This window comes from Balaenoptera acutorostrata, chromosome 19 (assembly GCF_949987535.1).
Source record: "Balaenoptera acutorostrata chromosome 19, mBalAcu1.1, whole genome shotgun sequence".
NCBI classification, from domain to species: domain Eukaryota; kingdom Metazoa; phylum Chordata; class Mammalia; order Artiodactyla; family Balaenopteridae; genus Balaenoptera; species Balaenoptera acutorostrata.
The window spans coordinates 44,737,930-44,751,571 of NC_080082.1; positions in this window are offsets into that span (position 1 = coordinate 44,737,930).

Sequence of the window (13,642 nt, forward strand, 5' to 3'; positions counted from 1 at the left end):
GCAAGGTAGAGGGGCTGGGGTGGAAAGGCCAGAGACCAGAGACTGTGAATCCTGCCCCTTTCCCCCAGGAAATCCTGCTTTGCACCTGAACCAGCTGGTGACAGGGTGGTTAATGCTTCCTGCCAGGCAGGACAGCTCACTGATCTCTTGCTGTTTTCCTTGAGGTTAGAAGGGGAGCAGAGGTCCTGTTCCCTAGAGGCACTCTGGGAGGAAGACTGGACCCTGGGCCTCCCTGCCCTGCCTGTTTCCCTTTCCTAAATGTTGACACAAAGCCACAGGATGTCTAGGCATGAAGGGACATCACAGGCTGGGACAGGGCAGTCATCTTAGAGGTAATCATTGTGAAATCTGGAGCCTTGATGCCATGTGAGACCCAAGGCTTTCTGCATAACTCTTGCAGAATACATGGGAGGCAAGGATAATGTCTGAGGTTGACCTTCTCCTCTTCAAGATGGTGGATGCAGGGGCCTGCCAGGGTCAGGTTTAAGTTGATTTAAAGAAAATAAGAATTGTTATACTTATTGTGAGCTTGCAGTTGTGAACTATGGTTCATAGTGTTGCACATCCAACAACTGCCCTCTCCCTCCACAGCCATCTTCAGTCCAACATGGTAGGGGCCAGGGCCACCTAGCTCGTCTCCCCACTTCCTCTTTCTCTCCTCCAACCCATTCTCCATGTAACAGCCACAGTGGTACTTAAGAATGCATATCTGATTGTGCCTCTCCCCTGATAAGAACACGGAGGTCCACCCCTGCTCACCTGGCTCAGAGACCCTCTACTGTCAGCCCTACCTGAAACCCTCCCTCTCCACTCACCCCCTCCACCCCCTCCTCCTCTGCTCCACGCTCCAGCTGTCATCATCATCCTCATCATTATCATTGCCAACATTTATTGAGTTCTCACCACATGCCAGGTTCTCTTCTACATATTGCATCACCTCGTTTAGTCTCCACCACTTATGAGTATCTTCCATTATCACCTTCACTGTGCTGATGAGCACACGGAGGCACAGGAAGGTTACATTACTTGTCAGGGGTTACCCAGCCAGGAGCCCCAAATCTGTCCCTTACCCACCTTAGTAAATGGCACCACCAGGCACCCAGCACCTCAAGCCAGAAACCCAGGAAACCCATCCTTGATCTGTTTCTTTCCATCACCCTCCATATGTACTCCAACAGCAAGGCCTGTAGGTACTACCTTCAAAATGCCTCAAACCCGCACACTTCTCGCTTTCCACTGCCCACCAGGCTGATCCAAACAACAATCACTTCTCACTAGAATGACTCCAATAGCTTCCTCACTGGGCTTGCCTGCTCTAACTCATGCCCTTCATGCATTTCATCTCCCTCTTCCCTTCTTTCCTTCCTTTTTTCCCTCCTCCTTATTTTCTCCTTCCTTGTTTTTTCCTGGCTTCCTTCTTTTCTCCCTTTCTCCCTCCAATCCTTTATTCTTTCTTTCTTTCTTTCTGTTTTAAAATGTATATTTTATTATTATTCAGGTACGTGAGGCCAACATATCTGATGATTGCCATTAAAATAACAATCGGTTACATTTCCCAAGAGGAGAGGGCATGTCATGCCATGCAGGGCCACACGGGGAAGCAGTAGGGTCAGTCAGGAGGCAGGGCGAGTGAGGGAATAATGTGAACAAGAGCCTTTATTGTGAACTCCATGGAAAAGAACAGAAGAGGCAGGGTACGTAGGTTTGGGGTTGGCTAGTTTTAATAATTTCGGTGGGCTCTGGAGTGTAGAGGCTGTCCCTAGTTTCCTGGAAGCTGGCCCTGGGTGATGAGGGCAGGGTGATAGTGGCTCAGAATATGAAAGCCTGATAGAGGAGGAGGTTGGGCTGTGGATTGAGGAATTGGCAGTCTCTCCGTGGTCAGCAAAGCCCCCAAATATCAAAGTATCAGAAATATAGAAAATGTAGAAAATTTAAAAGTCTTGATTAATACTCTTTCCTTTCTTCCTTTCTTGTTTCCTTTATTTTTTGTTTCAGAGCTTTTTAAATACAAATAACCTTCCCCAGGTAGAGTTGAAGCCCATGCTCTACCTTTCCACTACAAAATGTCTTTCCTTCTCCATAAAAATATCCAGATGTTTTTAAAGTTTGCATAAATGATGTCATAGTATATGATATAAATGTGTGCGTAGAGTCTCCAAAATATACCTAAGAAGAGTACCAAAAGATAGAAATAGAGAGAATATGAGTAAAACAATGTTTCACTGAAGAGAGTTTTCCAAAATTGAAGAAAGTGCATCTTGAAGGGACAGCAGCATAAACAAAAATAAATCCACACCTGGACACCTCATAGTGAAGCCAGAGGGCATCACAGGCAGGGAGAAATATTTTAAAGGGCATCTGAAGGTAAATATTAACCACAAATGAGTGAGCATTGATCAGAGACTGCTGACTAGTCTGGAAATATTTACCATAGACAGTGTGATAATGTCAGCATAGACATAAAAGACACCTTAACGTCAGCTTAGAATTCTATGCCCAACTAAACTTTCCAGACCTTTGCTTAAAAAACAAAAACAAAAAACTGCTGAAGGATATGCTTCAACCCAAGGAAACATGAATCTAGAGAGAAGACCAGGAAGGGAAAAACAGTACTGAACATGAAAATTGATAGAATATGTATGATGGTTAATTGCATGTGTCAACTTGACTGGATCCTGGGGTGTCCAGATATGAGGTTAAACATGATTTCTCGCTGTGTCTGTGAGGGTGTTTCTGGATGAGATTAACATTTGAATATTAGACTGAGTGGTCCACAGTGGGGAGTGTCGGGCCTCATCCAATCCATCGAGGGCCTGAATAGAACAAAAAGGTAGAGGAGGGGAGAGTGTGCACTCTCTGATTGATTTCTTGAGCTGGGACATCAGTCTTCTCCTGCCCTCAGGCTTGGGGCTTATACTACTGGCTCCCCCATTTGCAGACCGGGCTTTCCTAGGCCTCCAGCTTGCAGACTGCAGATCATAGGATTTCTCTGCCTTCTTTACCGTGTGAGTCAGTTCCTTATAATAAATACCTAGACGTAGATCTAGATGTGGCTACAGATATGTATCCTATTGGTTCTGTTTCTCTGGAGAACCCTGACTAGTATAATATGTTTAATTTATCAGTGACTGTTTAAAAAATCTATTTTCCCTAAATTAGGAAAAGATAAAACTAAAACATGGACAAGGGGAAGGGATGTTCCATGAAGAGTTAAAGCACGTTAAGGTCTGTTTAAGAAGAGGATGAAAATACACAAAAGAGCTTCAGAAAATTTATAGAAATAAAGAACAGGTGAGCGCTTTCCAATTTTCACCATATAAGCCATGTTTTAAAAAACATCCTTGTACGTGTGTTTTGCATGTTTTGACACAGATTCCAATCACATTCACAGTGAGGTTTGCCTATATAGGACCACACAGTATGTGAGTATATCTAGTCATCAGCAACAAAACATCCTTAGGGATTTAGTGTTTTCTGCTCTCTGTAAAATATACCTTCCATGGGGAAAATTAGATGCACGCTAATTAAGGGCACTCTTAAATTGGATCCCTCCTGAATGTATAGGTTCTATGGCAATGGTCAGAAACATCAGACAACAAGGTTCTACTGTATGGAACATAGGATTATATTCAATATCCTATAATAAACCATAATGGAAAAGAATATAACAAAAAATGCACATATATATATATATATATATATATATATATATACACACACACACACACACACATATACATATATATATATAACTGAATCACTTTGCTGTACAGCAGAAATTAACACAACATTGTAAATCAACTATTCAATAAAAAAAAGAAATGTCAGCCTAGCGGTTATATATGGCCCACGGAGAAATTTTGTTTAGCTCATTCAGTTTAATCTTTTAAAAAATTATTTGCCAACACATAAAACAAAGGAAATTCCACATAGAAATCCATATTGCCATCTTCCCTTGGAAAACTGTGCTATTATATTTAGCAACCCTGATTCCCTGAGAGTCACCGGCCACAGGGCAAGGCTGACGGAAGCCAACCCTGGGGAAGGACTTGCACGCTCTTCTTTGTTTCAATCCATTTCTTAGCAGCCAGGCCCAGAGGGCATCTGAGTGCGCCAGTGCTGTGGGGTCTATTGTATTCATAACCATTTTTATTTGAGTATTTCCAAGCCTCCTCTCTGGAACTAGTTACTGTAAAACAATAAATAAGAGCTGCTATTCTCTCTTCTTTGGGAAGAAGTTCACCATCTGCACGGTCTTTGTGGATGCTCCCCATTCTGGGAGCGAACAGCTGCTTGGAACACACCCTCCCCCCAAGTTACATTGTGTTCTATGGCCGCTAAGGGGCCCACATTCTCCCCCAGGGCTGAGAGAGACACTTCACTTTTCTGAAAATTACTGACTCACTTTGTTCAACCTTTGGGGTCTGGGTTAATATTAGAATTATTTAATTATTTGAAAAGATAGTATATTTGCCTGGTTGAAAATTTTAAAAATTATAAAATGATATTTAAAGAATTTTCTTTCTCCCATCCTTTCTACCATCTACCCACGTTCTACACACCTCCCCCCCACCAAATAAATGGACAGTTATTACTTTTTGATGTATCTTTGTAGAGAATTTTTTAATCCGTATACATACAAAAGCAATGTACGGTCTCCCTCTATCTTTAACTCAAATGGTAGCATGCCTCACTTGTTTTCACATTTATTTAAAGTACACATGGAGAATTTTTCACATGGCTGAAGAGAGGACTCCTCATGGTTTTTCATAGTCACTGAAGATTCCATTGCATGGATGTTCACAATTATTCAACCCGACCCCAACTGATGAACTTTTACGTTGTTTCCAGATGTTCGTTCTTACAAACACTGCTGCAACAAATAACCTTGAACATACTGACTAATATAGTTGACATCTCATCAACTAGCAACTCTTCTGCAGAATCTAAACCAGCACAAATTCCCTGACCTTGTACAATAAATAAACCTCATCTCCTCTATTGATCATCTGCTTCTCCCCATTCACAGAAACACCACCACACCACCACAGAATATCTAGACACTTGAAGTCTAAACAACGTAGAGACCTATTGCCTTTTATGCTCTCCAGTGAGTCTTGCAGATTAAAAAAGAAAAACGATTTAATCCGTCTCTCTCCCTATGGCAGTGTTATAAAATGTGGGTTCAGGAGAACATGGAAAATTAGATGATTTTCTTATGTTAGTTGTCTTTTGAGTTATTAGCAGTATTAATATAGTACAATATGCACATAATTAACAAGCCTTCTGAATTTATTACGTGTACTTTTTCTTGTTCCTTTTAATTAGCCAGCAATCTAGTTGGAGGTGGCATAGTGATTCAAATGATGGCTAAATGTGTCAGATGGTGACAAAATGCACTAACCTGCAGAGGGGAGAGAAGAAAATTCTAGAAATACCATAAGACTTTTTTATCCCATTAAATGCATAAAAGTTTCTCAATGTATTATTCATAGTATAACTATAGCACAAACAAAGCATGATTTATTGAGGATTTTAATATAGCCTGTTAATGCTATGCAATAAAGTCTATTCTAATATTTAATATGATCTGTGAATTTTGAACTTTTTTCAAGAATGATCTTGTAGTTTTAAACTAAATTAAATATAGTAGGTGACAAATGAGTCCCTTTGAGCTTCCTTGCAGGCAGTCTGGGCCTGTCAGAGCGGGCAGGTTCAGAAGATGGCTTCAGCTTTGGTGTTTAGACTGCTGTGGAGAAAAGGGTGATGTAGCTGTTATTCTGAGAAGTGTGCTGACTCTGGCAGCTCATCTACTCACAGTCAAGGCAATTGTGAAGTCAAGGTCTTGGGCTCAGTTCCTGGATGGGTCCTGTAACCCCCATCATGAACAATTATCTTTTGGTTGCCAGTGTTCATTCTTGTTCTTTTGGTAACAGTACACCTATGTAATTAAATCTCTCCCATTGGATGGAGCTTGGTGGGACTACCGATGTCCTGCTCTCCTCTAAGGGTGAGCATGTGACCCAAGTTAGGCAGTGGGAGCCTTCCTGTATCAGTCTGTTTAGGTATGATGATGCTACAGTAAGAAGCAATTCCAAATTCTCAGAGGCTGAATGTAACAAAGTTTCTTTCTTTCTCAGGCCACATACCTGTCCCAGGTCAAAAGCGGGGCTTTGCTAACTGCAGTCCCTCAGTCCAGGTTAATTCAGCCTGCATTTCAATACCTGGTCTTATGATGGCAAAGGAACAAAAGAAAACTCTGCAGGGCCTTGTCTCAGTATAAATGCTCCAGGCTGGCACATGTCGTTTCTGCTCTAAACCCATTGGCAAGAACAGCACATACAGCCCCAACCAACCACAAAGCGTCGAGAAGTAAAATGCTGTCACAATCATCCCAGGGAGAGAAAAGGAATATGTGGGCAATAGAACTGATGGCTGACTGCCACACTTCCTCTCTGCATTCTGAATTGTGAGCAGCGAGATAAAAAGAATACTTCTTTTTGGAATCTATTTATTCCGTAGAGCTGCCTGGACCACCCTCCAGAGCAGTCCCTGCCATTGAAACTCCCTGGTGCTGCCCTTTCCTCTAAACCCATGCCCTTCAAATGGATTCCCCTTATACCCGAGTAAGCCTGAGTTGGCATCTGTTTCTCACAACCAAAGAAGCCCAAGCTATCCAGCTAAAAGTGCACTGTGGCTCCAGCCAGCCAACTTGTCACCAGAGCTCGGTGGGGTCCTTCTGCCCCTCCCTCCACGGCTGGTGTCACAGCCCTGTGAGAGCAGCAGCCAGGGCACTAACTGAGCCCAACTGACACCAGCGATGGCAGGGCTTGCCTGCAGGACACTGTTAGAATCCATCCAAACCACCATGATCTGCCTCCCACAGCTGCTGAGAAAATACCTTTCAGACACAGGGAGGTCCCTGCACAGACCTTGCTATAGAAATGGAAGAATATTTGAGCCAAAAGGGACCTCAGAAGTGAGCTTATCTGATCCCTGCCTGGTGGGTGAAGAGGGAAAGCACTTACCCAAGGTCACGTGATTATTTAGTAGCAGAATCCCTAGCTCACATCCTCAGTGGGTGTCCCATAGAGAAAAGTAGAAAACCAACAACAGGGACTTCCCTGGTGGTCTAGTGGCTAAGACTCCATGCTCCAGCAACTAAAGACCCCACATGCTGCAACTAAAGATCCCACATGCTGCAACTGAAAACATCCTGCACACAGCAACGAAGTTCCCGCGTGCCGCAACTAAGACCCAGCGCAGCCAAATAAAAAAAGAAGAAAACCAACAACATCACCCATCTGACCATACCTGGGCTGCCCAGTGCCCAGGCAGGGGCCCAACAGGGTCCCTTGTGTTGTGTCCCCCTCTGGGTGAGCTGGTCCTACTTTGCTTTTTGCTTTTCTAAGAGAAGATCCAGTGTGCGGCCACAGAGACCACCGGGCAGAACCTCTCTGCTAGGAAGCACCCCTGCTCCTGGAGGAGATACAGCGTGGCCACCAGGGCAGTGCAGGCAACCCTCCAGCCCTTCTCTGCTCTGGTTGGCTTTCTGCTGACGGTGTTTACACACCTCTTGTCATCCCTTTGCTTATCCAAATTGCTCCTCCTCCAGGAAGCCCTAGGGTACTTGTCTACCTTACACTCATTTTAACTTCCCGAGTGTTCCAAAGTGCACCCCTTGAAGTATTCCTCAGAAAAGGGGTCCTGTGTAGGGTTGTCAGATAAAATGTAGGCTGCCCAGTGAAACTTGATTTCAGATAAACAATAATTAACTTTTGTAAATATGTTTATTTTTGTAAATATGTTTATTTTCTGTAGGACTTTTCAGAGGCATTAAATGACAGTGAGCATTGCAAATTCCTGAGAGAGTTTATGGTCTGCAGCATTCCCTCAGTTTACTGGATCACAGGGCTAAGTGTCTCAGATTAAGCAAATAAAAATACAAATAAAAGTTTGAATTTCTGATAAATTATTTTTTGGAAAAAAAATAATGCCCTAAACTTTGCATGAGACATACTTATACTAAAATAATATCAGTTGTTTACCTGAAATTCAAATTTCACTGGTTATCTTGAATTTTATCTGGCAACCCTGCTTAGAGGTTATACAGATGCCTGGTGTTTTGATAGGTGTGGGTTAGAGGCTCAGAAAATACATTTGTAAGAAAGACCCCAGGTGGGTAGGCCTGATCAGTCTAAGAGTAATGAAACAGAAGAGGAGTATGTGTGTGTGTGGTAGAGGTGGGGGGCGGGGTCTGAAGTGAGGGACTTCCCAGAAATCCAGAGCTTTGAATCCACATCTCCTAATGACTTTAGAATTACTGAAATCTCAGGCTCCTTTTCCCAATAATTTATTCCATGCAGACTTGGGCACAGTGCGTCTTTTAGGAGGCTGTTTGACAGTGCTTAACCGCTATCCACATTGTACCTGCTCATAACAAAAGGACAAGTCCCCATCTACCGTTCTGTAAATCAGAAATGCACAAGTTATACAACATCTGGAATCCACCCAAGGAAAAAAATGTCAGTCTACAAATCTAGAATGCTGGAGGCAGAAACCAGGTGCTTGGAATCTTTAAAATCACATTTCACTTTGCTACAATGCAGTTCTGTTCCCCTGTGGACGGCCAGATATGTTGGCTGGGAGAGATCCACTTTTGCGGTGCTGAGCCAAGGGGCCACACACCTCTTGGTTAGTACCTATCCAGGGTTAATACCTAATTACTGTCCTCACATTGCCTCTCAACACTCATTACCAGCACTCAGCAGTTCCTGCTAAGGTGATGGGATTTAAGATTAGGACAAAAGAATAGTCGTTTTTGTTTTCAAGTGCTGGTCTCCTTGGAACATTATCATTCAGCAGGATTGGGAGGCACAGTTTCACTTTCCTACTGAAGGCTCCTGAAGAATCAGACAAAGCATTAAGCATTTATAAATAAATTAAACTCTCCCTATGTGAGCAGAGGACCTCAGCCTGCTTGGTCTCTGCTTCATGCCTATGATGAATTTAGCTGTTCCTCTCCAACACCCAGGCCCAAAGCTGCCCTGACAAATGCACTCCAAGCTACAGTAATGCTGGATCCCAGAAGTGACGGGCTTCTTTGGATGACCAGATAGAAGCTGCGTTCCAGTTGGTCTGTCCAGTGCCCCAGGCCTATCCTGGGACTCTGTGGGAGGACTCTGTCATCTCTGGTCCCATCCAGCATCGAGTGAAGAGACTTTTCTTACTCATGATGGCCATTGTGGGTAAACTAGGTGGGATTATCTCCCCTGTCTGCCTGCTGAGTTACCTGCTTCTCAGGCAAGCAAGAAGAAAGGGAAGGATAGAGGAGAGAGGAAGGGGAAATGGAGAAAGGAAAGGGAAGGGAAGAGCGAGAGAGAGGGTGGGAAGAAGAAGGAGAGAAAGACCACAGGGAAAGTAGGGGAGTGAGAAGAGGAAGGGCACAGGCTAGAATATAATGGATAAGCGAGAATTTAAAGTCTTTATCAACTTACCGTGAATTCCAGATAGAGTGTTTGGACGCTACAATCATATTTCTTACTAGGAATTCATTCATGTAACAAATGCTCTACTCTCTGGGACACCTGCTAGGGATAGGGCACTGTTCTAGGGGCAACAGTTTGCATTCCAGTGAGGAGAGGCAAACAATGACAAACAAACAAGACAATTTCAGACAGCGTCAGTGTTGGAAGGAAACAGCATGGTCATGTTATAGAGAATCAAGAGGGCAGGGAGATTTTAGATGGGAACAGTAGACAGGGGAGGCCACTTTAAGGAGGTGCCAGTGAGGGGAGAGCAGAATGATGGGAAAGAGTTGGCCATGCGAGGCAGGAAGGGAGAGGCTCACATAAAGCACCCCCCCCCCCCTGCCCCACTAGCTTCGTAAGTAGGACAGTGGGACAGAGGCCAACATGGCCGGAGAGTAATGAGCAAAAGGACACATTACAAGGCAGGAGTCCAATCCTATGTAGGCTTGTAGGTGCTGACAAGGAGTTGGGATTGCATTAATTTGGGACAATCTGTAAAATGCTCTTGTGATCAGACATATATCGTTGGCCCTTCTTGACAGGAAAACATGGGGCTGTACAACGCATCCCCCAATCCAGGATTTGCTTCTGAATGACTGTCATGGAGCAGAGAAGAGAGGCTCAGTGTAGCCCCAACATGTGTCTCTCCTCTGAGTTCCAACATCATCCTCGTGGAAGAGGGAAGGCTGATCTGAAGCATGTGTTATAGGAGACGAAACCCACACTTTTCCTTGCCTACATGACTGCTTCCAAATGGACATCAGGGGGCTGACTAGCTGCCCCAGCAAGACCTCAGAGATGAGACAAAGAGAGTCCATCCCTGTTGGGGTCATGATGACTGGACCAAGTTCTAGTTCTCATCTCGGGGGTCCTCATGCCTGGTGAAATCCTTCAGCTTTAGGGCACCAGGCCCCAAATGTTTGGTTCTCTTGGGTCAATTCATAGGAGGCTGATTGAGATCAGAATACCATTGTCTAGCATCCAGGACAAACCCACCTACTCTAAGCGTAGCTGGGAAAGCATGTGGGGATGGGAAGGCTGCCAGACAGCCCAGAGCCAGCCAAGAACTGGCAGCCTCACATGATTCAGTCAGTTCCAAATGGGCAAGAACCTACTCACCAGTAGAGACCATCTCCTTGGTGGATGTGTCATCTCTACCCCAACCTGTGCTTCATAAATACCTGCATATCCACGTCGCCCAACCTCCTTTTTTATCATCCACCACAAGCACCATATCCTCCCAGGAAATATGTCCCGATGAGGAAAACTCTGAATGTGGAGTCAGAAGCCTTGGGATTACCTTTGATATTCACCTCTTACTTGCCGTGTGATCTCAGACAAACCACTCACCCTCTCTGAGCCTCATTTTCCTCCACGATACATTGGGCCCAGCAATATCCACCTCACAGAACTGAGTATAAGGATTAGCACCAAATACACTGTTTGGTCTCACAGAGAGTATTCTCTAAGTAACTGCAATATTCTGCTTCAATACGGTGCCCATATTGGAGAGCCCCGAGAACACCCAGCCAAGGTGGCTCTAGGGTGCTGAGGATAAAACAAAGGGAAAGCAGAGGAAACCACCCAGGTGTGAGGGCTCCAGCTGGGAATCTGATTGCCATGGGGATTTCTGGAGACTCGGCAAAGAGAAATTTCACTCTTTTAAAGGAATCAGAATGTGCAGACACAAAGCCTCTTCTCCAGTAGAATTTATGAGTCCAGCAGACCCCTGGCCGAGACAGGCAACTCATTCTGGGGGAAATTAAGTGTCAAATGTATTCGGGCACCCACTGGCAGAGTTTTACAGTCATTCTGGCTCTTGGTCTTAGCTTCCTTGTCAAAACATTGACTTTCTTCTGCAGCTCCTAACAAGGCAAGAATCAGGCAATGCTGATGAGTAATGCATCTCTTAACACCTCTGCTTGAGAAGATGAGACACCTCAAACTCCGGCTCTATTGGAGTTTGGGGGCAGTAATATGACACTGAAGTCATTTGCTCCTTGTCACACCAGGAGAACTTTATGGCTTTTCAGTCTGGCCAAAGACTTTCCCCAGATGAATCAAGCTTCCAGAGTTGAGATGTCTAATATCATACTCTGGATGAGAGAAGAGATATATGGGCAGATCCATCACATGAGTCACATGTCCCTGCAGAAACAGGAGCAAGAAAGTCAGGGAATTGACACAGCAACAGTCAGCTCTACCCACCACCAGAGCCTCCCATCAAGCCTCTTAGATAGCCTCAACCACCAGAGGGCAGACAACAGAAGCAAGAAAAACTACAATCCTGCAGCCTGTGGACCAAAAACCACAGTTACAGAAAGACAGAGAAGATGAAAAGGCAGAGGGCTATGTACCAGATGAAGGAACAAGAAAAAACCCCAGAAAAACAACTAAATGAAGTGGAGATAGGCAACCTTCCAGAAAAAGAATTCAGAATAATGATAGTGAAGATGATCCAGGACCTCGGAATAAGAATGGAGGCAAAGATTGAGAAGATGCAAGAAATGATTAACAAAGACCTAGAAGAATTAAAGAACAAACAAACAGAGATGACCAATACAATAACTGAAATGAAAACTACACTAGAAGGAATCAATAGCAGAATAACTGAGGCAGAAGAACGGATAAGTGACCTGGAAGACAGAATGGTGGAATTCACTGCTGCGGAACAGACTAAAGAAAAAAGAATAAAAAGAAATGAAGACAGCCTAAGAGACCTCTGGGACAACATTAAACGCAACAACATTCGCATTATAGGGGTCCCAGAAGGAGAAGAGAGAGAGAAAGGACCAGAGAAAATATTTGAAGAGATTATAATCGAAAACTTCCCTAACATGGGAAAGGAAATAGCCACCCAAGTCCAGGAAGCGCAGAGAGTCCCATACAGAATAAACCCAAGGAGAAACACGCCGAGACACATAGTAATCAAAGTGGCAAGAATTAAAGACAAAGAAAAATTATTGAAAGCAGCAAGGGAAAAACGACAAATAACATACAAGGGAACCCCCATAAGGTTAACAGCTGATTTCTCAGCAGAAACTCTGCAAGCCAGAAGGGAGTGGCATGAAATACTTAAAGTGATGAAAGGGAAGAACCTACAACCAAGATTACTCTACCCAGCAAGGATCTCATTTAGATTTGATGGAGAAATCAAAAGCTTTACAGACAAGCAAAAGCTAAGAGAATTCAGCACCACCAAACCAGCTCTACAACAAATGCTAAAGGAACTTCTCTAAGTGGGAAACACAAGAGAAGAAAAGGACCTACAAAAACAAACCCAAAACAATTAAGAAAATGGTCATAGGAACATACATATCGATAATTACCTTAAACGTGAATGGATTAAATGCCCCAACCAAAAGACATAGACTGGCTGAATGGATACAAAAACAAGACCCATATATATGCTGTCTACAAGAGACCCACTTCAGACCTAGGGACACATACAGACTGAAAGTGAGGGGATGGAAAAAGATATTCCATGCAAATGGAAATCAAAAGAAAGCTGGAGTAGCTATACTCATATCAGATAAAATAGACTTTAAAATAAAGAATGTTACAAGAGACAAGGAAGGACACTACATAATGATCCAGGGATCAATCCAAGAAGAAGATATAACAATTATAAATATATATGCACCCAACATAGGAGCACCTCAATACATAAGGCAACTGCTAACAGCTATAAAAGAGGAAATCGACAGTAACACAATAATAGTGGGGGACTTTAACACCTCACTTACATCAATGGACAGATCATCCAAAATGAAAATAAATAAGGAAACAGAAGCTTTAAATGACACAATAGACCAGATAGATTTAATTGATATATATAGGACATTCCATCCAAAAACGGCAGATTACACGTTCTTCTCAAGTGCACATGGAACATTCTCCAGGATAGATCACATCTTGGGTCACAAATCAAGCCTCAGTAAATTTAAGAAAATTGAAATCATATCAAGCATCTTTTCTGACCACAACGCTATGAGATTAGAAATGAATTACAGGGAAAAAAACGTAAAAAAGACAAACACATGGAGGCTAAACAATACGTTACTAAATAGCCAAGAGATCACTGAAGAAATCAAACAGGAAATAAAAAAAAT